Source organism: Balaenoptera physalus (assembly GCF_965194825.1).
Source record: "Balaenoptera physalus genome assembly, chromosome: 19".
Classification (NCBI taxonomy): Eukaryota; Metazoa; Chordata; class Mammalia; order Artiodactyla; family Balaenopteridae; genus Balaenoptera; species Balaenoptera physalus.
The window spans coordinates 38,641,933-38,663,519 of record NC_138900.1 but is presented as its reverse complement, the minus strand read 5'-3'; the positions used below and the strand labels follow the sequence as shown (position 1 = coordinate 38,663,519).

At 43.2% G+C, this 21,587-nt stretch overlaps 1 long non-coding RNA gene across 1 annotated transcript in view; it reads right to left on the bottom strand.

Annotated features, from left to right (window-relative positions):
• Window positions 1-21,366, bottom strand: part of LOC309648414 — a 186,278-nt gene extending 164,912 nt beyond the window's left edge. Inside the window, exon 1 of the long non-coding RNA XR_014256659.1 lies at window positions 6,716-21,366. This is a non-coding gene — a long non-coding RNA (uncharacterized lncRNA). The remainder of the gene's footprint in view (window positions 1-6,715) is intronic.
• Window positions 21,367-21,587: the final 221 nt, after the last annotated feature.

Below are 21,587 nucleotides of genomic sequence, written 5' to 3'. Positions count from 1 at the left end.
AAAAAGCAGTGTGGGGATTAAGGGCATCTTTTTGCCTGGGGACTAATTTATTACTGTAGATTATGCAGTTAACGGAGAAAGGGAAAGTTGATACTTGGTTGTTTCTCTGTAAAAGTTAAATGTGAGTAACGGCAGGATCCCGCCCCTGGCTGTAAACACTTGATGATGGAGAAAAAGGTGGCCAAGAGTTTATGGGAGCAAAGCACTGGTTTGAGAGACAATGCTGGAATCTAGCCCTGGCCCTGCCACTGATTGCCTGGGAGGCTTTAGACAATTCTCTGTCCCTCTGGAAGCCTCAGTTTACTCAGCTGCAAAATGGAGAGCCTGAGTTCCATGATCTACAAAGGTCCCTTGGGCTCCCATCTCTCTGGGAGTCAGGTCACACTTCCTTTTCCAGGACTTAAAAACTCCTCTGCTACCTATAAGTACAGACTCTCTGGAAAGTTCTTTTTATCATGGATGGTGCATCGAAATCTTTTGAGCATCTTTAAAAAGCACACACGCCCAGCCTCGCCCTCTGAGAATTTGAGTAAACCTCAAGTGTGGCCTGGACATCTGTATTCAAGAAGAATGTAAAATATAGCAGTGTGTACATGTCAATCTCAAACTCCTAATCTATCCCTCCCCCCACTGTCCCCCCACCCCGGAACCATAAATTCGTTCTCTAAGTCTGTGAGTCTGTTTCTGTTTTGTAAGTAAGTTCGTTTGTATCATTTTTTTTAGATTCTGCATATAAGCGATATATCATATTTGTCTTTCTCTGCCACACTTACTTCACTTAGTATATGATAATCTCCAGGTCCATCCATGTTGCTGACATGTACACATTACTGTATTTAAATTAGAGAAACCAACAAAGACCTACTGTATAGCATAGGGAACTCTGCTCAATATTCTGTAATAATAACCTAAATGGGAAAAGAATTTGAAAAAGAATAGATACATATATATGTGTAACTGAATCACTTTGCTGTACACCTGGAACTAACACAACATTGTTAACTATGCTCCAATATAAAATAAAAATTTTAAAAAGTTAAAAAATTAAAAAAGAAAAAAAATTGAAAAAGGAATATATAAAATTAAAGTAGAATATTCATGTGGTAAAAAGCCAGACTACCTGTGGGAGATACAATTGATTGTCTAATTGATACCCACTCCTTGCTTCTTCCTGGCTAAGCACGTCCTGATGTTGGCTGGGGTGGCCATGTGAAGTTGTAACCACTGGCTCCTGGATTCTAGCACCTTTGGATGGGGAACAGGAGCATGCCGTGTGAACCAATTCCGGCCAATAAGATGTAGAGGAAGTCTGTGTGGAGGATTCTGGGAAAGCACTTGTTTACATGATAAAAGAGGACAGAAGCAATGGTGGCACTTGCCCTCTCTTTTCGGTCTTGAACATGCATGTGATGACTGAAGCAGCAACATTCATTCATTCATTGGTTCAACAAATGTTTATTGAGCACTAACTCTGTACCAGGTAGGATTCTAGGGTGCTGGGGTACAGCTGTGAACAAAAAAGGTTCCCATCCTCATAGAGCTGACATTCTGGTGCAGGAGACAGAAAATAACCAAGGTACACAGGTAAAATATAGAGATGCTAGACGAAGATAAATGCTGTAGAGGAAAAAATAAAGCAAGGAAGGAGAGTTACCAAGAGTGTAAGGTCAAGATAATTGCACAAAAGTAGCCCTGTTATCAGGGAGCCAATAAAACACTACCTCTGGACTTCTGGTTATGTCAGACAACTAAACTGGTTTTGTTTAAGTCTCTGTTAATTGGGTTTTCTATTACTTACAGCTGAATGAATTCCTGAGAGACAGTGTAGTGGGGTTGCAAAGAGACAAGTAAGTCATCTGATTATTTCATCCCCACTCTCCAGAGGCACAGACTCCTAACAGTTTCTTGGCTGCCTTCCAGAAATTTTCTGTGTTAATATAAGCCATATAAGTATAAACTATATATAATCTCTCAATCTCTCTCTGTCTGTCTCTCTGTCTCTCTCTGTCTGTCTCTCTCTCTCTCAAACACACACACACACACACACACACACACACACACACACACACACACACACAATTAATGACACTATAGCATGGGGGTTGGAGGTCTGGATGTAGGCAGCCTATATGTATTGCATGATATACAGGCCGCCTATATTGTGGCTCCAACATTTTCCAGCCATGATTATCTTGAATAAGTTTCTTAATTCCTGTTTTTCAATTTCCCCATCAAGAAAATGAGAATAACAAGCTTACCACACTTTCTTCTGATGATTTAATAAATTATTAGGTAGAGCACAAAGAGCTGTCCCTGGTACATTGTGACCACTCAGAAATGTTTGCTACTTTATACACAATGAGTATCCTTCTATTCACTTGACCAGCTACTTGTACCTCTTTCCAACATGCACATAGGTATTCCTCTTTTGGACACGTGTGTATTATTCCTCAGTACAGAGATCAGTATTCTTTTCTCTTAATGTCCATGGGACATTTGAATGAGCCCTCCTGATGGAGGACCATGTTCTAAAAGGACTTATGTCACACAGAAGCTGGCTAACAGCACAAGGAGAAGCTACTGAGATTGACCTTCTTTCTTCTTTGCTAGCCTTCCCTTTACACGGCTCCCCATCTTCTACTCTCTCTCACCCCACTCTGTACACTTTCCCCTTTAGTTATGTGCAGAGCTAGGCACACTTACAGGGCAGCATTTATGATACATTCTACTTAAGCATTTAAGAACTGGACCTTTGCAGACTTTTCCTCCATGAGGTTGCATCTCTTGTTTTAGGATGGATGGAGAAAGAAAGAAAGAAAGGAAGGAAGGAAGGAACCTAGAAGTCCTCTATCTACATAGACACATATTAGGTAATTTGGTGGCATTAATCCTATGAAGGAAGACGTATTTAAATAACAACTAGTCCAATGGGGGCACAGACATGAAATAAATCAGAAAATAATACCATAACACGTTAAGTGTAATGAGGGAGAATAAGCATAAAAGGCAATGGGAGTGACTAATCTTAACTAATTGTGCCTTATAGCTTGTGGAGAAGATCAGGAAATGATCTGGCTGTGACAGGCAAGCTGGATTTTTGATCAGAGAAGGAGGAGGGGGCATTCCAGGTAAGAGAGGAAATCAGCATAGGCAGAGCCATGAAGTGAGATATTGGGGATCATAATAGGGTATATGGGAAGGCATGGATGGGATGGGGTCAGAGAAGGTGATGGGGGCAGACTGAAAAGGGTGTTGGGTCCCACTGAGTCTCTGATTAGCTGCTCTGGGATCTAGCAGTGTCATAAATGACAAAGCCAATGAGATGCAGCATCTTCTAGAGCTCTGACCCTTACCCAGTACACACTGTCAGCTTCTTTCCTATCCCATCCTGCAAGGGGTACCATTCTGTAGGGCTCCAAAAGAAAGTGACTAAAGTTGCTGAGTTTGGGAGAGAAATACAGAAAAGTAGGTCATGGGCAGTGGGAAGGCTGAAGATGATGTGTCTCTGTCTTGAGGGTGGGTGCTTAACACAGGTATTAGTCAAGATTCTTTAGGTTGCTGCAACAGATGGAGCCTGGCTCGGTTAAGAACAAAAAGGTAAATGAGCAGTGGATGAAAGGATGAGTTAGAAATCCCACTTTAGGGAAACATATCCAGAGGTCTCAGCAAGAGGCTCAAAGACTTTCTCTCCAGAAGGCTGCCATTAAGCAGTCTCGGCCTCCAATAGCTATGTCCCTTTTAATAAGTGTCATATTCCTGAGAGAGAGAATCTGATTGGTCCATTTTTGGTCTAGTATTACTATGGCTGGACCAATCATCTGTGGCCACAGAATGATGGGGTGATGGTCCAAACTTGGGCACTGAGGCTTGAGGGGTCACCTGTTATGAACCAAGCAGCACCACCCTCCCCAATCCAAAATGGTGGATCAAAGAGTAAATCAGGGCAATCCCCAGGAGTGAAACAAAGCTGTCCTCCATTCAGGGCTTGGAGGTGGGTAGCTAGGACTACCTCTGCTGGATCCAGGCCCCAAGAAATTTGGAATTCATAATTTACGAAGGCAACAGGGAGCCAACAAATCCATTCAGCACACATGAAATATTTCAAGTGAGGCACAAGGGACCTGGAGCAGGTCTTAGAGAAGACGGATTTACATCTGGCAATAAAATCCCAACTCCAGTAACCTTTGCACTTAGGTCTGGATTTTGTCTGGATCTTAAAGCTTTTATAAGTGTTTAAGAGCATGAACTCTGTAAGGTTTGGAATGTCTCTTGCCTTCTCTCCCCCCCAGTGATTGGGCTGCCATGATAAGGTTGGGGGGTGCCTACCTTTCATTCTCCCAATCCTGGGACTCTTGGGTGATGTACTTAACGTTGCTGAGCTCCAGCGTCCTCACCTGTGAAATGGGGTTGCTCCTACCAACCTTATAGGACGGTCATGAATAAAAAATCCAGAACACATTTGGAAGCATTTTGTAAAGCAACGAATGAGTGAATGTGATTATTTGTGATCTTGCTGGAGTTTGGTTTTGGAGGTAGAAAATCATTGCTTTGGGTCTCAGCTTTGCTTAGGAAAGTCACCTTGCCTCTCTGATCCTCAGTTTCCTCATCTAGAAAATGGGGACAATAGTGCCTATCTTGTGATGTTATTGTGAGGGTTAGATGATAATGCATGCAAGTGGTCTTGGATGGGTCTGAGCACAGGGTCTAGGCACAGCACGTGATAATCCTCCCCAGCTCTCATGGAAGTGTTCAAGAAGTCGTATCTAACATTCATGGTGAATGCGGGTCTCTCCAGGCACCAAGAGGCCTTTGGAGTCCCTATCTGTGGTAGATATTTCTAGCACTCACCTATATACTTCTCCTTTCCTTCTTGGTATACTGGAGACAACACTTCCAAGCCTCCTTGCCATTAGACAGTGTCATGTTATTAATCTGGGCCACAGAATAATGAGTAATGTGAGTCACTTCCAGGCTGAGGAAATGAGAAGTCTGTATGAGATGCCCATCATTCTCTTCCCTTGAGTCTGCAAATATGCAGGCCTCAGGTGGACATGGTGGAGCTGCTAGATCTCTGAGTCACTGCATGGAGGATGGTTGGCTTTAAGATTCTCAAACCTGTCACAAACTTTGCAAAAATTAAGCCACTGAGATTTGGGAGACATTTGTTATCGAAGCATATTCTAACTTATCCTGACGAATATACGATTCTATTTCTTACTACCTATGTGATCTTGGACAAGCAACTTAACTTCTCTGAGTCTTCCTTTGCCTGTAAAATAGGATAAATAATGGCATTAACTCATAAGGTTATTAAATGAGATGATGCATGTAAAATGCTTAGCTCTGGGTTTGGCCATAGAATATGCTTGATGATCATGGCAGTAGTGATGGTAATAATGGTAGTGGGGTGATGGTGATGATGGTGGTGATTCAGAAGCTGGATATAGTAACTGGATTCAAACCCTTTTACTTAAGTAGAAGAACCCAGATAATCTCCAACTCTAGACAGTGGGCAAGCATTTTCTTTGGCACACGCTGGTGCATGGCTTACTGTATCATGTGAAACCAATTAAGTGTCAATACCTGTGGTGGTCTATGCAACTGCCTAGTCTGTATATAAAAGGAGAATACAAAAACATTTGCCTTATTTGGAAAGCTATTAGCCGGAGAGCTCAGCTGACCATATGCTCTTCTATTCTTAGTGTTATTACTTTTTTCATTTGACAAGAGTGTGAAGTCAGGCGTTGTACTGAGCGCTGCCGCTGTAGGGATGAGGGAGAACTGGTATGTGCCCTCAAGGAGCTCATAGTCCATACAACATTTATAGTAACTACACTGAGATACTATAAGAACAGGAGTACGTGTTTTATATCTCCATCACCACTTTACCCCAATACCAGATTGCACACAATGTGATTCCATGGAAAGAACCTGGGCTTTGTAGACAAAGGGACGTGAGTCTGAATTCCAGCTCTGCTACTTCCTGGCTGTGTCTTTGGGTAAAATTCTTGACTTCTGTTAGCCTTAGGTTCCTTTTCTTTAAAAAGGGGATGATAATTGCTATCAAGTTGTGAGAATTAATTCCAATGTATGTAACATACCTTCAGCAGAACTTAGCATTTAATAGGTGCTGAATAAATATTAACAGTTCTTAAGTTCCTTGAGGTTCTACATTATTCTGTATACCCAACATCTCGAACATAGAAAGTGGTCCATATGTATTGATGGAATGGCAGGCAGAGAAAATGATTTTCAACAATAAAGCACTACTTGAGGTATTTGTATATTTTGAATCCATTTTCTGTTTATACAGGGACTAAAGTTGTTTTTAATTAAAAAATTCTTAGCCAATTATTATCATTGTTTGAGTGAAGCCCTTCTTGCTAACTTTATTTCCTTCTCTTTTTGTGATACCCATTTCCACTCCCCTTCGTATGTAAGGATAAATATGATATATGTAAAATATGTAATGTGGTTTTGTGTGTGTGTGTTTAATTTATATGAATTGGATTGAACTAAACATTTTTTTAAAAATTTTATTTATTTATTTATTTTTGGCTGAGTTGGATCTTTGTTGCTGCACGCGGGCTGTCTCTAGTTGCAATGAGCAGGGGCTACTCTTTGTTGCGGTGCGCGGGCTTCTCATTGCGGTGGCTTCTCTTGTTGAGGAGCACGGGCTCTAGGCACACGGGCTTCAGTAGTTGTGGCTCGCGGCCTCTAGAGTGCAGGCTCAGTAGTTGTAGCGCACGGGCTTAGTTGCTGCAGGGCATGTGGGATCTTCCAGGACCAGGGCTCGAACCCGTGTCCCCTGCATTGGCAGGCAGATCTTTAACCACTGCGCCACCAGGGAAGCCCTGTACTGAACATTTTGCTCTCCTTCCTACTTATCTCTTGAAGCCTTCTGCTTTGTGACCTGTCCACATTGTTTTATGTACGTCTAGTTCATTGTTCCTTACTACTGTATATATATTCCACGTCGTCCCTTTTTATTAGCCAGAACATTGGATTTACCAGAACACCTTTATTCCCCAGCCAAGACTACTCTACTAGAAATATTGTTTTCATTTTCTACTGAGTAAATCAGTCATTAAATTATGACCTTATGATGCAATTATAGCAATAACGATGGCCGTGCCCACTTGCCCACATTGAGAATTATAGTAGGAAAGAACTGAAAGCAAGCTCTTTGATTTTATATCTCACTGTTATGTGTATGCTTGCCCATGTGCATGTGTGCTTTTGGCAATATGTACTTTCCTGTGTTTTAAATAAATATTCCAATTTCCATAATTTTAGCGAATTTCCATGGTGCATGAAAATATAAACTCAGGGCTATGATGTCAATTAGGACAATTCATATCCCATAATAAAAGCAGCCTTGAGTTTAGAGGCAGGCGATCTACATTCAAGTTTGGGTCCTGCCTCTTGTTAGCTGCGTGATTTCAGCCAAGCCATTTAACCTTTTCTGTAAAGTGGAGAGTAATAAATACAGGGTTGTCACAAGGATAAATGAAATGACAGTTGGACATGCTATAGAAATGCAGCATCATATCATATTTTGTTGTTTCAGATATGGAGTTTTAAAACTGAATGTAATTGGCAAACATTCAAGGGCCTGATCTGATGGTGCCCCTTTCCCATTTGTGCCCATGAAAGATGTTTCTAATTGAGCTGGATGCAGCCTCACAATCCTTTTCAACTTAGCACTCCTGGAAGACTACCAACTCATTAGGGATGACTTGCACCCCAAATTTTAATTTTTAGTTTTTGCCATTCCTCATTTGGGCACTGTGTTGAGTCCACTAGGGAAGAGCAGAGATGAACATGTCCTAGGCTTGCCTTCAGAAAGCCTAAAGTCATGCAGGGGCAGCAGGCATAATTAGGTCCAAAACAAGACAAAGTATAATCTTATGATGAATCACCCAAGTGCTATGGATACACAGAAAAATGGGAAATGGATTCTACGATGGACATCACTGAACGTTTCTTGGAGCTGATAGCATTTCAGCTAAGGCTTCAAGGTCAGAGATGATTTGGGAGGTGCACACGTTGTGAAGAACATTCCAGGTAGGAGGAAGGGTCTAATCAAGTTTAAGACATAAGAAGTGCAAAGTGTGTGTGGAGAGTAGCTAAATCTGGCTTAAATCCAGGTACCATACTGTAAGATAGACAAGATACACTGAACATTATGATAAGAAGTTTAGAGTATACTCTTCTACTTTTGCTACCACTATTAGTAATGTTACTAGTACAAATTGGTATTTATTGAGCACTTAGGCTGTTCCAAGCACTGTGCTAAGCATTTTAGATACATGATCTCATTTGATAATCATAAAAACTCTATAAAATAGTATATCAGTTAGCTATCACTGTGTAGCAAACATTTACAAAATTTAGTAGCTTAAATTTACAGTTATTTGTTATTTATCATGAGTCTAGAGAGGTTCTTCAGATCTGGGTCAAGCTTGGCTGATTTCAGCCTCACTCATATGTCTGTATTCAACTGATGGGTCAGCTTGGGCCTGGCAGGTCTAAGATGACCTAAGCTGGGCAGCCTCTGTTGAATGCTTTCACATCCTTTCAGCAGGCTAGTTGGGCTTGCTCACATGTCTTTGGTAGGATTCTGAGATAGAGACCAGAAACATTCAAAGCCTCTGAGGTCTAGGTTTGGAACTGGCACAGTCACTATTTTATCTGGCCAGCCCAGATTCTAGGAATGGGGAAATAGTCTCCACCTCTTGATGGGAGCTGCTGTGAAATCACATTGTAATCAATCTACCACAAGTAGTAGCTACTATTATTATCTTTATATTACAAGTGAAGAAACTGTGGTCACAGGAGGTTGAGTGTCTTGCCCAGGTTCATGTAGCTGGTAAGTGAAGAACCAGAACTTGTACTTAGCTTAGTTAGCAGGGGGAGCCAATGAAGATCATGTGCATAGGAGTGATGCTTTCAGCAGAATGGAAGGAAGGAGTATTTCTATGGCTGAAAGCTGGCACCATGGAGAATGCAAACCTTGATTATTCCAACATCATTCCACCCCACTTTCAGCTCAAGTTGGCTTTGGGACATAGCATTCTCTCGGAGCACTGCGTGGTTATGGTATTGGCTTTTGAAAGACACTCTTACTGAGCCTCCCTTTGCTCCAGTCCCTTAATCTTCTGTGCCTTTCAGGAAGCCGAGCGCTGTCCTTTCAGGGCACCTTCCCAGTATGTTCTGTGATTATTAGGCATCTCCAAGCTGAAAGGACCTGTCATTCCCAGGACTCATGTCACCCCAGCATCCCTGCATGGCAGCTACCATTGGCTGAGCACTCCGGAGACTGTGGAGAATTAGCGAGGACCTAGCATTCCAGTCGCCTCACTTGCCATCATTCAGAGATCTGGGCATGGTAACACGGGACTCTTCCTGGAGCCAGAAGCAAACCTGAAATCTAACCTTAATCAGATGTGGGCTTCAGAACTGGATACCTGCTAACTCTGGTGACTGGACGTTAAAAGGCGTAACGTGGCTTGATTTTCTCCTAGGTCAAGTGCAAGAGACCTTTCATAAGTAAAGTTATTCAGAGATCACAAATTCAGAGCCACGGTTCCCATTACCATTGATTCCAGGTGGCAATCTGCCCAGGAGAGTCTGTGTAGCTTAGTGGGAGGTTAAGAGCACATGCTTTGCAAGAAGACAAACTCAGGGTCGAATACTACAGCCCATTTCCTTTCTGTGAAGTTCCTAGACAAGGGACTTAATCTCTGTGGGCCTTGGTTTCCTCTTTATAAAATGAAAACAGTAATATCTGCTTCTCAGGGTTGGCATCAGAATTAGGTGGGCTGGTGAAGACCTCCCAATGGCCACTCTGATCAAGAGCAGGGTTGCATCATCGGAAGAGGGGAATCTGAAATCTTGCAAAATCACCTAGGAAGAAGCCAAGTGCATGCAAAGAATCTGACCATTTCTCTTCCAAGCCTTGATATTCATAATTAACAGTTCTGCCCACTACTAATGTGCTCTGCTTGATGAGACCCTCTGTATCAGTGGTTCTCAACACTGGCTGCACATCACAATCACTTGTGGCGCTTTCAAATACCTCAATGCCCAGGTCCATTGCGAGGCCAGTTAAATCAGAACCTCTGGAGTGTGGCCCAAGAATCAGTAGTTTTCAAATTCCTTAGGGTCGGAACTAGGGTAAGGTAGGGAGCTGCCTAGTGTGCAGAATTTAAGGAGGCGCCCCTGGTCAGGTGCCAACTCTGTGCTCGCAGGACCCTGAGAGTGAGTGCCTCCTTAAATATTGCACACTAGGTACCTTACTCTGCTCACCCTGGTCCTGGCTCTTTTCCCAAGGTGATTTCAGTCATCAGCCAAAACTTTAGGAATTGTTAAATCTGTGAACTTATGTCATATATCCGTGGGCCACAAAAGTGACCCTGTTCCATTCTGCTTTCTGCTTCTGTCTTCCTTCCTCTCCACCACCCCGTCTATTATTCCCTGACAAATGGAATGAACTATTTGCCCCAGACTTCCACATCACCGAAGTGTCCAGCAAACACAGGGTCCTTGAGTTAAAAGGACTTATTCTCTTAAGTGTAGAGTTGAGCACATTTTTTTTCTTCATCATTTTAGGGGACCCCCTCCCCACTGCACCCTAGTGACTTACCAAGAGTTTTAATAAATGATGTATCACTAACACTGGGCTTTTATAAGAATGGTCTGCTAAAACCCCCCCAAACCCTCTTTATGTTACAGCCCTGATTGTTACATTTATTATGTTATGTTGTAGTAGGCTCTCCCTGTGAAAATAAAAATCAAGTTCATTCATTGTTATGGCACCTCATCACATAGAAAACCACCTGGCGTATATAGTAGGAACATTCAAAAATGAATGAATGAATGAATAGTCCAATGTTTAGACTCCATTTTAGCTTTTCCCTTTGGACCAAGTGGTCCAATTTCATCACTGTTCTCTCTTGGAGCTGCTTGAGGGCGGGGACGGATGGTCAGAATCACGTTTTGCACACAGTAGGAGGGCAGGAAACATTTAGTACAATGAGACAAAGCACCAGTGCCCCTGGAACCCATGCCCTCTCTCTCAGCCGGGGAGTAGCTTAAAAAAGCTTCCCAGAAAAGGTGCTGACAATAGCTCAGGATTCTAAGAAGAGAAAAGCCTAGCGCTGGCAACAGGAGCTGCTCTTGACCTGTAGTGGGGAAGGCTGGCCCAGGCTGTGGCTTGAGAGTGGGCCAGCAGAGGGGGGCAGCTCTGGGGCTCTCCTGCTTGGGGAAGGCAAGCCATGGCTTGGAGGAGAAGAGAAAGGAGACTTCTTCTTGGCTCCCCAGTTGGCATCTTAGGGTCTGAGGTTGAGTTTGGAGAGGGAGGGTTGGAGGAGAGGCCCTGAAGCTCAATGTAACATCAGCTATGCTCCCAGCTGCCTCTCTTTGAGGACATACATCTAGGAAAGAGGCCTGCAATTCAGACCCGTGCAGCAGCCAAAATCTTTTTTTTATTAAAATGCTTTGTGCTGCAGGATACCGGGGAGTTAAGCTGATCTGTCTCTGAGAGTGTGTTTGCCTAGAGCGCACTATTAGATACTTTGTCTTCTTTAAAATAATACTAAGAGATGGGCTTTATAAAGTCTCTCTGTTCCTGCCCTATATTGCCATCTGCAGAAACGGGGCCAGGAGAAGAGACCATTGGCCCTGCTGGGAAGGGCCTTGGCGTACCACAAAGTGAGGGCTTTCCCACTGCCTGGATCTCCAGCAGTGGGCAAGCTGGAGTAAACAAACTGGTTTGATTCTGGAGATGTAATTTGTGAAAACACGGCGTTATCCGCCAGGACAAAGATAGTGCTGCAGCATCTCCACCTTCTGTTACAGATGCTATCAAATCGTTCATAGTAGCATTCCTCTTGGATAAAAGATTTTATTGAGATCATTTATTTATAAAGAAAATAGTGCCTATAATGGCATCATTACGTCCCCCGTTAATCAGCCCTCTCGTCTTTCACACTGTGTTCAAGCTCATTAGTATTTAGAAGATAAAATATATACACTTGGTTATCCTTGGGCACCTCATGATTTAAAAAGGAAGAAGAAAAAAAACTCTGACAGCAAATCCTTGAAAGTGATTGCTTTTTATGGGCTCCGTGCACGGAGTTTTGTGTTTCTCTGAGCATGTAAAGGCGTTTCATAACACATATTACACTGGTAGCCTCGGCAGGTTTTAGTCATAAATATAACCACTCTCTTAAGTGGTGCAATATGTATTATTTTTCTCCTGTGAACTTGGGGCCTCACAACATGATTCTCCAATTGCAAATAATAAAATGTGGGCGAGATCGGTATTCCTAATTCAAGAATAAACTAGAAGAAATGTCGTGTTTAAAACTGCATGAACATGGAGACAGACTGATACACTGGTGGGTAGCAAGCGACTTCTCTTTCTGCCCCAATTTGAAGAACTGCCTAAGCCCTGAATTTCTCCATTTAAATATCTCTTGCTTGGGTTGCCACAAAGAGCCTTTGTACTTTATTCTGAAAAGCTGTAGGCATAGGATTATGTGTTCTCCCACATCTTATTTTAGGTACCAGCAGCAAAGCATACCAAAGGCAAATTTATGGTTAGGGCTATCAATAAAATATAACTGAGAGTCTGCTAAATTAGTAATCATGAAAAACCTAGCCAGATCGCTCTTTCTCTCACTTCCTCTCTCTCTCTTTTTAATATTACAAAGCAACTTTTAAAGTATTTGCCTTCGGTGTGAGGGAGGTCTCCTAAGACAATGTATACTTAAATATCTCAGAGGTACCTGCAGGCCTTATTTTTGGACTAGGGTATCAAGGGAGAGCTAAACTAAAATCTAATAATGGTTTTAAGTTAAATGCCTTCAAGTACTGCCAAGGGCCTTTACTATCATATGTCCATCACGAGAGGCATAATTTATCAGCAAGATGGAAAAGATAGTGTTTGTCAGCAGTTGTTATTAACTCAAATGAATAGATAGTTTTGCCCGGGCCTCTAAAAGCTCTGTTTCAATCTCACGGACACCAAAAAACTACACATGAAACCATTTAGCCAAGAGGGAAAATTACTCCCCATCTTACCACAATGACTCTGGATTTTCTGAAGGGAACATAAACAGTAAAGCAGAAAGGAAGATGCCCGCCATGAGGCAGTGTCGGGGAGGGTGAGGTCCAGCCCAAGAGAGAAAGCTCTTTCTTTATGATGGGTTTTATATCCAGAGGGAAAGCTTTTCTCGTTATCGGGGGTCACAGAGCCATCTGGTACCCCCAGAAGGCGGCATGCAGACAGGAGTCTGGGTGTGGTTTCTTTTTGGTGCCTAAATCATTTGCAAGAAGTCGAAGGACTAGAAAACACAGACAATTATCTCTCTCGGCTGCTAGGATATGAGGGCTGGAAGGCCTCCGAGTTCAGTTGGCAGAGTGGTTTTCATTTTCTTTTTAGCCTCAGAACTCTTTCTTCTTTCAAAATATCATACTGAACTCTGATTATAAAAGAGATAAAAGCAGAGTGCTCTGGTTAAGGTGCGGATGGGGGTCCAACATCCCACCGCCTGAGCCCCAGACCCTCCTCCTACAATAGCTTCTGTGAAGTGCCTAAGGGCTCAGCAGAACATAAATTTAAAACCACTGCTTTAGGGCTTCCCTGGTGGCGCAGTGGTTGAGAATCCGCCTGCCAATGCAGGGGACACGGGTTCGAGCGCTGGTCTGGGAAGATCCCACATGCCACGGAGCAGCTAAGCCCGTGAGCCACAATTACTGAGCCTGCGCGTCTGGAGCCTGTGCTCCACAACAAGAGAGGCCGCGATAGTGAGAGGCCTGCCCATTGCGATGAAGAGTGGCCCCCGCTTGCCGTAACTAGAGAAAGCCCTCGCACAGAAACAAAGACCCAACACAGCCAAAAATAAATAATAAATAAATTAAAAAAAAACAAACAAAAAAACACTGCTTTATTAGCTTTGCTCGCTCCCAACCCTGAGACTCAGAGAGGGGAAGGGACTTGTCCAAAGTCACACAGCTGACACAAAGGGCAGAGAAGAACCGAGTAATGCCAGTCATGCGCTTTGCCTGCTTTAGTTATTAAGATTCAAAAGCAGATAACTTGGACTTCCCTGGTGGCATAGTGGTTAAGAATCCGCCTGCCAAAGCAGGGGACACGGGTTCGAGCCCTGGTCCGGGAGGATCCCACATGCCACGGAGCGGCTGAGCCCGCGAGCCACAACTACTGAGCCCCCAAAGCCACCGCTATGAGAAGCCCATGCACCGCAAGGAAGAGCAGCCCCTGCTCTCCGCAACTGGAGAAACCCCGCACGCAACAACGAAGACCCAACACGGCCAAAAAAAAAAAAAAGCAGATAACTTGCTTCCTTGGCCACACCTTGCCTGCAACATGCTTTGCCAGTTTCAGAAGCCGTGCATACCCACGTGGTTCTGTCTTGCGTATTTCTTGCTTTATTCTTCCTGGCAGTGAGCAGGCAACCTTATCATCAAGCAGTTTTAAAGATGACATATAACCCTCATGATGATTTCCACCTCATCATTTTTTTTTTTTAACATTGGAGGCTTGCATGTATATTTCATCTCTTCAGTTTACCGAAACTCTAATAGAGAAGCTGGGACTTTCGCGACTGTTTGGAAATCCATGGTCTGTAGGTTCAGCACCTACCAATAGTTTTACTCACTTCAGCCACGTGGCTCCAGCGGGAGCAGCCTGGTTTTCACAAAACCCCTCCCCACTGACCTCCGTGGATCAGCGTTGGACGCTGAGTGGAACTGTATGATATGAAGCGCAGAAGTTGTGACTCAGCCATGTTCCCTAACAAGGGGGATTCTCATTTGCGGTGAGGGAAAATGAATTCCGTCCGCTAAGTCTGAGGAGGAGAGAGCAAATCTCTGGATCCAGTTGTTTAGCTTTTATCAACTGTAGAGCAGGTCCAGCTGTAACATGGTCCCTCACGTGCTCTGGCTGTTTCACCCATCCTTCAATCCCGGACAGTGGACCAGGTGCTGCAGATTAGAGGTTGAGGGTTTGGGGTGTGGAATCATGTAAACATGGTGACTAACGCTCGATCTAGGGCAAGTCACTTAGTTGCTCTTTCTGTCTCAGTTTCTTTATCTATAGAATGAGGAAGATAATAGCACCTATCTCATAGAGTTATTGCAGCTAAACACTTGATAAGAATTCAATTTCTAGGACTTAGTCCCAGAGAATCAACTTTCAATTCACTCAGTGTATCAGTTCAGGAATGTGTTGGTGTAAGTGAGCAGGGAAGTGGCCAGATGCTGCAAAGGGTAAGGGAAGATGAGAGCCGGAAGGGTATTAACCATTGACCTTTCTCGTGAAAATTAAAACGGAAATCCTTCATCCAAGCAGGTGGTTTCGGTCTGGGGCCCTGATGGGCGCATGCTGTTGTTATCTTCTGCTTGGTGTAGCATCTCTGTAAATTTCTGAGTCCCTTGATATGATAAAAATCTTAATATTCTCTGAGTCTGTGAGCATCTTTCCATCAATAGCACCCTCATCCCATTGTGACAACAATACTCTTATTCTCTTCTTTCCATACACTCTGCTAGCTAGTTTGAGTTGAGATTTTAGCCCTGGCAACCAAGGGGGCCCACACTTTTAGATACATCTAGGCCCTGATTCCAAGCCCAAAGATTGAATTCCCTCCTGTTGACGCATGTCTTTTACTGAAGTACCACGATTGGGTTGATCTACAGGCAGAATTTAATACATCGTCTCCAACATTTTCTAAGTACCTCCTGGGAAATAAGGGGTAAATAGCATTATACTGTGGTAAGGGTTCCAAAAGAGAGAGGAGAAAAAGATCTGTGGGAGTGTGAGGCCAAGGGGGATTGCTTCTGGCTTGGGGAATTGGGAAAGGGCTCACAGAGAAGGTGGCTTTTGCTCTGGGTCTTGAGGAGAAGGGGAACATCAGTGACAGAGGTACTGGGTCAAGACAATGCAAAGTATGCTAGAGGCAGCGACTTTTCCTTAATGCGACGCATCCCTGAAGCCACAGATCGAGGTCTGACAGTACCAAGTGATAATAATAATGGATAGCATCTTTTGGATGCTTCCTATCGGCCGGATTTCTTTTGTGTGCTTTATAGATATTCTTTCACTGGATGCTCACAGCACCCTGTGATATATCCTGAATTATTCCCACTTTGCATAAGAGTTCCCATGTGTCAGTGGTAGGGCTGGGATGCAGCCTCCTACCAGGTCATTGGACAACTCATATCCACTAACTATACTTAATGGTCCCAAATGCATAGTTCCACGCCCTGGGGAGATGCCGGTGAATAGGAGAAACGTGGTCTCTGTCCTCTTAGAGTTCACAGTTCAGCATGTGTTGGTAAGAATCCAGGCTCAGCTCTTTCTCATGTCATTGTTTTTCTGGATACTGGTTAGATATGGCAGAATCCTCACCCTTTAGTGTTGTGTTTGTGTGGCTTTTAAGTTTGGCTGAGGACCTTGGTGGTTACATCTCTAGCATGCATTTTCCCACCATTCCCCACTTTCCCAACAGCCCCTGATTTTTGTGATTCTGGGTAGACTGATAGCACCCCTGGCCCAAGGTGGAATGTGCGTGAGACCAGGCTAAGCCAGTCAATGCATTCCCTCTGCTGGCTCCAGTTATTGGGTCAGGAGTGGAAGGGTGAATTCAGTTGGCCTGATTATATTGGTCTTCAGGTCTTTGGGAATGCTGAGATAAAGGTTCTCTTTCTTCCTCTCCAGGACATGAACAAAGAAATAGGAAGCTCTCTAAACTACTGAAAGCCATCTTAGGACTGGGTGAAGAAACTCTGGCTGAGGTTGGAGTCATAACCAAGCAAGTGGAGCTGAAAAATCAAGAGAGAGAAGCTGGATCCTGGTGACATCGCTGGGCTCCTGGATCAAGCCTCACCTGAAGCCTCAGTAGTTCCACCTCTGGATTTTACAGTCACAGAAGATAGTTTGAGTCAGGTGTCAATTGGACTCCAAAGCCTACAGCTTAGGAGGCTGTGGGGGCCACTGTTGGCATGGAAAAGTCTCCTGTGAGTCCCAGTCTGCTACCCAGTCTTCATGTGACCTCTGTTCTCCAAGTCTCAGTTTCTTTATCTGTAACTGGAGAAGACCAGATTGAAACAACAGCAGTGATGAGGATGGTCGTGATGGCCGCCGCTTATCAGGCACTGTCTGCTTCCATCTGCTTTGCTGAGGGTTTTTATACACAACATCTCATTTAGTTGGTCCAAGAGCCTCATGAAGTAGTAATATAGGGAAGCTGATGACCAGAGAGGTTGAATCACAATGCAATTAATAAGTGGCAGAGCTGAGATGTGATTCAGGCATCTAACAATGACTTTTTTTTTTTTTTTGAGACCAGCTTTTTCATTGCAAAACTCCTCGTATGTCTGTGAACATCTAGGGCTACAGCTGTGTTAGTCACACTTTATTCCCCCAGCACCAAGCATAATGCTTGTTAAAGAGTAGACATCTAATTCATATTGGTTGAATGAATGAATGAATGAATGAATGAGTGGCCAGAGGAACTCCAAGAGCCCATTCAGCTCTAAAGTCCTTTGAAATCTGCCTTGTGCTTTTTGCCTAATGAGAGTTCCCAGAAGGATTTCTCGAGTGAAGGGCAAACTCCTTTCTCCTCCTCTGAACTAGTGTTTGCTCCACTGTCTGTCTCCCACTAATGAGGGGACACAGCCCAAGGGGACCGTGTCTCCAGGCTAATGATTTTGTGGTTGCTCTGACCACACAATTCAGAATATTCAGGCTATTGTTGGTGTTTTACATCTTGCCACTGTTGCCCTTGTCAACTTCCAAGGGCATGAAGCCATGGCCCAGTGGGCTGGCCCTTCCAAGGTCAGCTTGATGGCAAACACAAACTTAATTGAGCTGGAATAATAATATTTTTCCTTTGCTTGATGTGCAGGTGACAATACTTAAAATATCAACATGCCTTAATACTTTTAAATTCAGTTGTTTGCTGATCAGCCGCAGCTACTTAAATTGACCAATCTATCTTGCCCAGCTGGAGATCAAGGGATCAGCACTTAATTTCATTCCCTGAATAAAGAATTTTTTTTTTATATCCACATGGAAATATCAGAACATGAAAGGTTAAATCAATATGGAGTTTTACATTGCTTAAAGGGCATTTGCATCAAAGCAGCCCTGAATGCAATTCACTTGTTTAATGAATTTTTTATGCTTATTTAATGAATTTCACAAAGGTTTGGTGTTTTTCATAAAATGGATAAGGACTTCCAGTTTTATGAAATAATAAAAATGGAACTGAAGTTATGAAATGAGCAATCTCATTAGTTAGGCATGATATATTCATATGAAAATGTACATGTCTCTGTATTATTGCCTGGGCACCATTATGCGAACAGTGGCTTGTTATAATAGCATGGCAAATATTCCTCTAGTTAAGATATCAAGAAGTGACAGAAGGAAATTGCATTTTCTCCCCATTTCTAATAATGACATAATTAATGCTCATTTAAAATAATTACCTGGGCATTGTTTCCCAAGAGTGCTGAGGCCTAACTCAATGGTAAATGGGTCTTGAGATACTTTTGAACCTCAATAACTCAAATGACATCCTTTGCTTTATAATTTGTTATTTGTTGAAGTGACAGTGATCTCCTGACTTTCCATTTTGATGTCCTGGTGCACAAATAGAATATTCCAGATGAAATTGATCAAACTGTCCACATACAGGAGAAATATCTTGTGTCCTAATGGAGAGAGAGGGAGAGAAAGAGAGAGAGAGAGGGAGACTGATTGATTGTGTAATCAATTCCTCAGCTTTTTGGGGGGGGTTGTATATTTCCTTGGATCTTAGGCTTTTTACTGGGTGTCCAGAGTTTGGTGACCTGGTTAGGTACTGTCCTATTGACTCATCTTTGATTTTCAGAGGTTGGAAAGCATATAGGTTACCGACTGAGGCTTTGAAACACACCTCTGTGCCTTACAGCTGTTTGACCATCAGCCAGTTACTTAACCTCTCTGAACCTCAGCCATAAAATAAGGATCATACTTGGTATGATCCATGGTAGTTCCTGCCTCAGAAGGTTGTGGGCAAGACTAAGGAAGTCTATGCATGAAAACTTCTTAGCATGGTGTCAGGCATCTGGTAGACACCCTGTAATATCAGCTGTTGTCATAGAAGCTGTTGGTAAGAAGCTGCACCTTGAGTTTGCTGCCTGTTGTGGTGTGGAGTCTGAACAGAGGTTATGAATCAGTGCTAGGCAGGCCCTCAGTGGGGAAACTCGGAACTGTTTCATCACTCTTTCTTTGCCTATTCAAGAGGACAGGCAGCTGGAATGCTCCTCTGGCATTCAACACCGGTATCAATCTCAGCAACATTAATAATACAGTGCAACCGAATTAATTCTGGCTCCTCTGATTTCACAGAGCGGATACATTCAAATGAGCACGTCAGTGAGCGTGTCTGGGGCACCCACTGGGTGCTGGGCTTTTCCTAAGAAAAGGAGAGGGCAGAGCTCCCCATTCTCAAGGAGTATGTAATCTTGGTAGGGCAACATGGGAGAGCCAGGATACAATTTTACTACCAATAAAACTTCTTATATCTGTATAGCACTTTGTAGTTTTCAAAAACCTTTCAAGGGACCAGCTTATCCCTTAGGACAGTTTTGACAGTAGGTTGAAATAATTTCATTGGATGCAGAGAGGTACATAGCACTGCAGTTAGCAAATTGGTCCCTGCAGTTAGAACTGAGTTTTGGAACCAGCTCTGCACAGTTCTAGCTGTGTGGCTTCCCGCAAGTCACTTAACCTCTCTGAGTGTCAGTTTCTTTGTCTTTTAAATGGAGATGATAAGAAGACCCAGTAAATTTGTTGGCATTTAAGACACATCGCCCTGACTTTCCTCCACACCCTGAAAATTACTGTGTGTCCAATGTGCCCATATTCCGGGTGGAAATGAATGTTAAAGAGAGAAGGTAATGGAAGATACTACCCCCCAGTGGTGGAGTTAGGGAATTCAACACCTCCCAGCAAAGGTAAGAGTACCATTGCCTTTTGGTAGTGGGGACAGTTGGTAAATAGTTACTTTGTAAAATTCTTTAAATAAAAATTTAAAAAAACACGTCACATGAATGATTAGAGTTTGAGTTATTTCTGCTGTTTTCTAGATACACTGACATATTATAATGTGTATGTATACATATATATACACACAAACATATGCACATGTGTAATTTTTAAAGCTGTGTCATTTTATACTCTTTCAAGAGTATAAAATGATTACTGAACATCCAGAAATTATGACTTTCTACTGAATTCCAATAAGTACAATAAGTCTATTGTACTTATAATAATAAATATAAAATAGTAAAACTATAGAGTAATATTCTTTCCCATATAAAATCACTTTAATATCACCTTTAATATAGACAGTAAAAGTACTCAGCTTCTTCCTCTTCCTCCACATTTTCTTCTGGTATTCGGGGGAATCTTAGTATAGAGTGTTAATAATAATAACTCTAATGATATTTCTTTAAACTCAGGTCTTAACCCCCAAGATCAGAGACCCTTCTAAGACAGGGCACTCTCTCTCATCTTCACATGTTTGCATCTTCACTGAAATTTTACATCTTCAGTTCTCCATCAGAGCACACCTGGAGACCTTTGTGACCTACACAAGCCCACAGCTCTAGCCAGAGAACTCATAGGTCAGGGGCAGGCCCAGGAATTACACTCTTTATCTGTGTAATGAATTACACCCCCCTTGTAATTCTGATTTGTCCCTTTGAGAGAAACCATGATTCGAAAGCAATAGGTAAGAAACCCTGAAAGAACGCAGCACAGATTCCAAACAAAAATGATGAGGGAATAAAGATAACCTTTATATAGCAAGGCTAGGTATAAAATCTGCCTTCACCCACATCTCTTTACTCATCATTTTAGATATCAGCCCCTCCAGTATGACAATGGCCTCATTTTACTTTACACGAGAAGATGCTTAGATTTACAGGTAAGCTCACCTATCCCACCCCACACCTCCATCTCCCACACTGGCTCTCCAGGTGTTCAGGCCCACATCTGGGAGTCACCCTTGACTACCCTCTGACTCTCATCACAGTCAGATGGGGGCTTCCCCTCAACACCCCCGCCCCACCCCGAACACACACAGCCCACGTCAGCAAATCCTGCTGGCTCTACCATCGGTATCTACCTGGAAACTGACCACTTTCCACCGTGTCCATCACTCCAGGTCACCGTCATGTGCAGCCTGCATCGTGCAGCAGTGTCGTACCTGCCTTTCTCTTTCTTACTGCTGCCCCCTCAGTCTGTGTCCCAGAAAAAAAGCCAGAGTGACGCTTTTAAGATGTAAACCAGATCCCTTTATCCCTCTGTTCAAAACCAGATCCCTTTATCCCTCTGTTCAATAAAAACCCAAGTCCTTCTGGCAGCCTGGCCATCACACAGGTCTCCTTCCCCAAACTCCCGGGCCCTCTTCACCTTGCACTGGCCCGGCGCTCTGCCTGGAACTCTCCTTCCTGCTCTCTGTAGGTTTCATTCCCTCCCTGAGAGGCTTTCTTAGCCCCCTCTC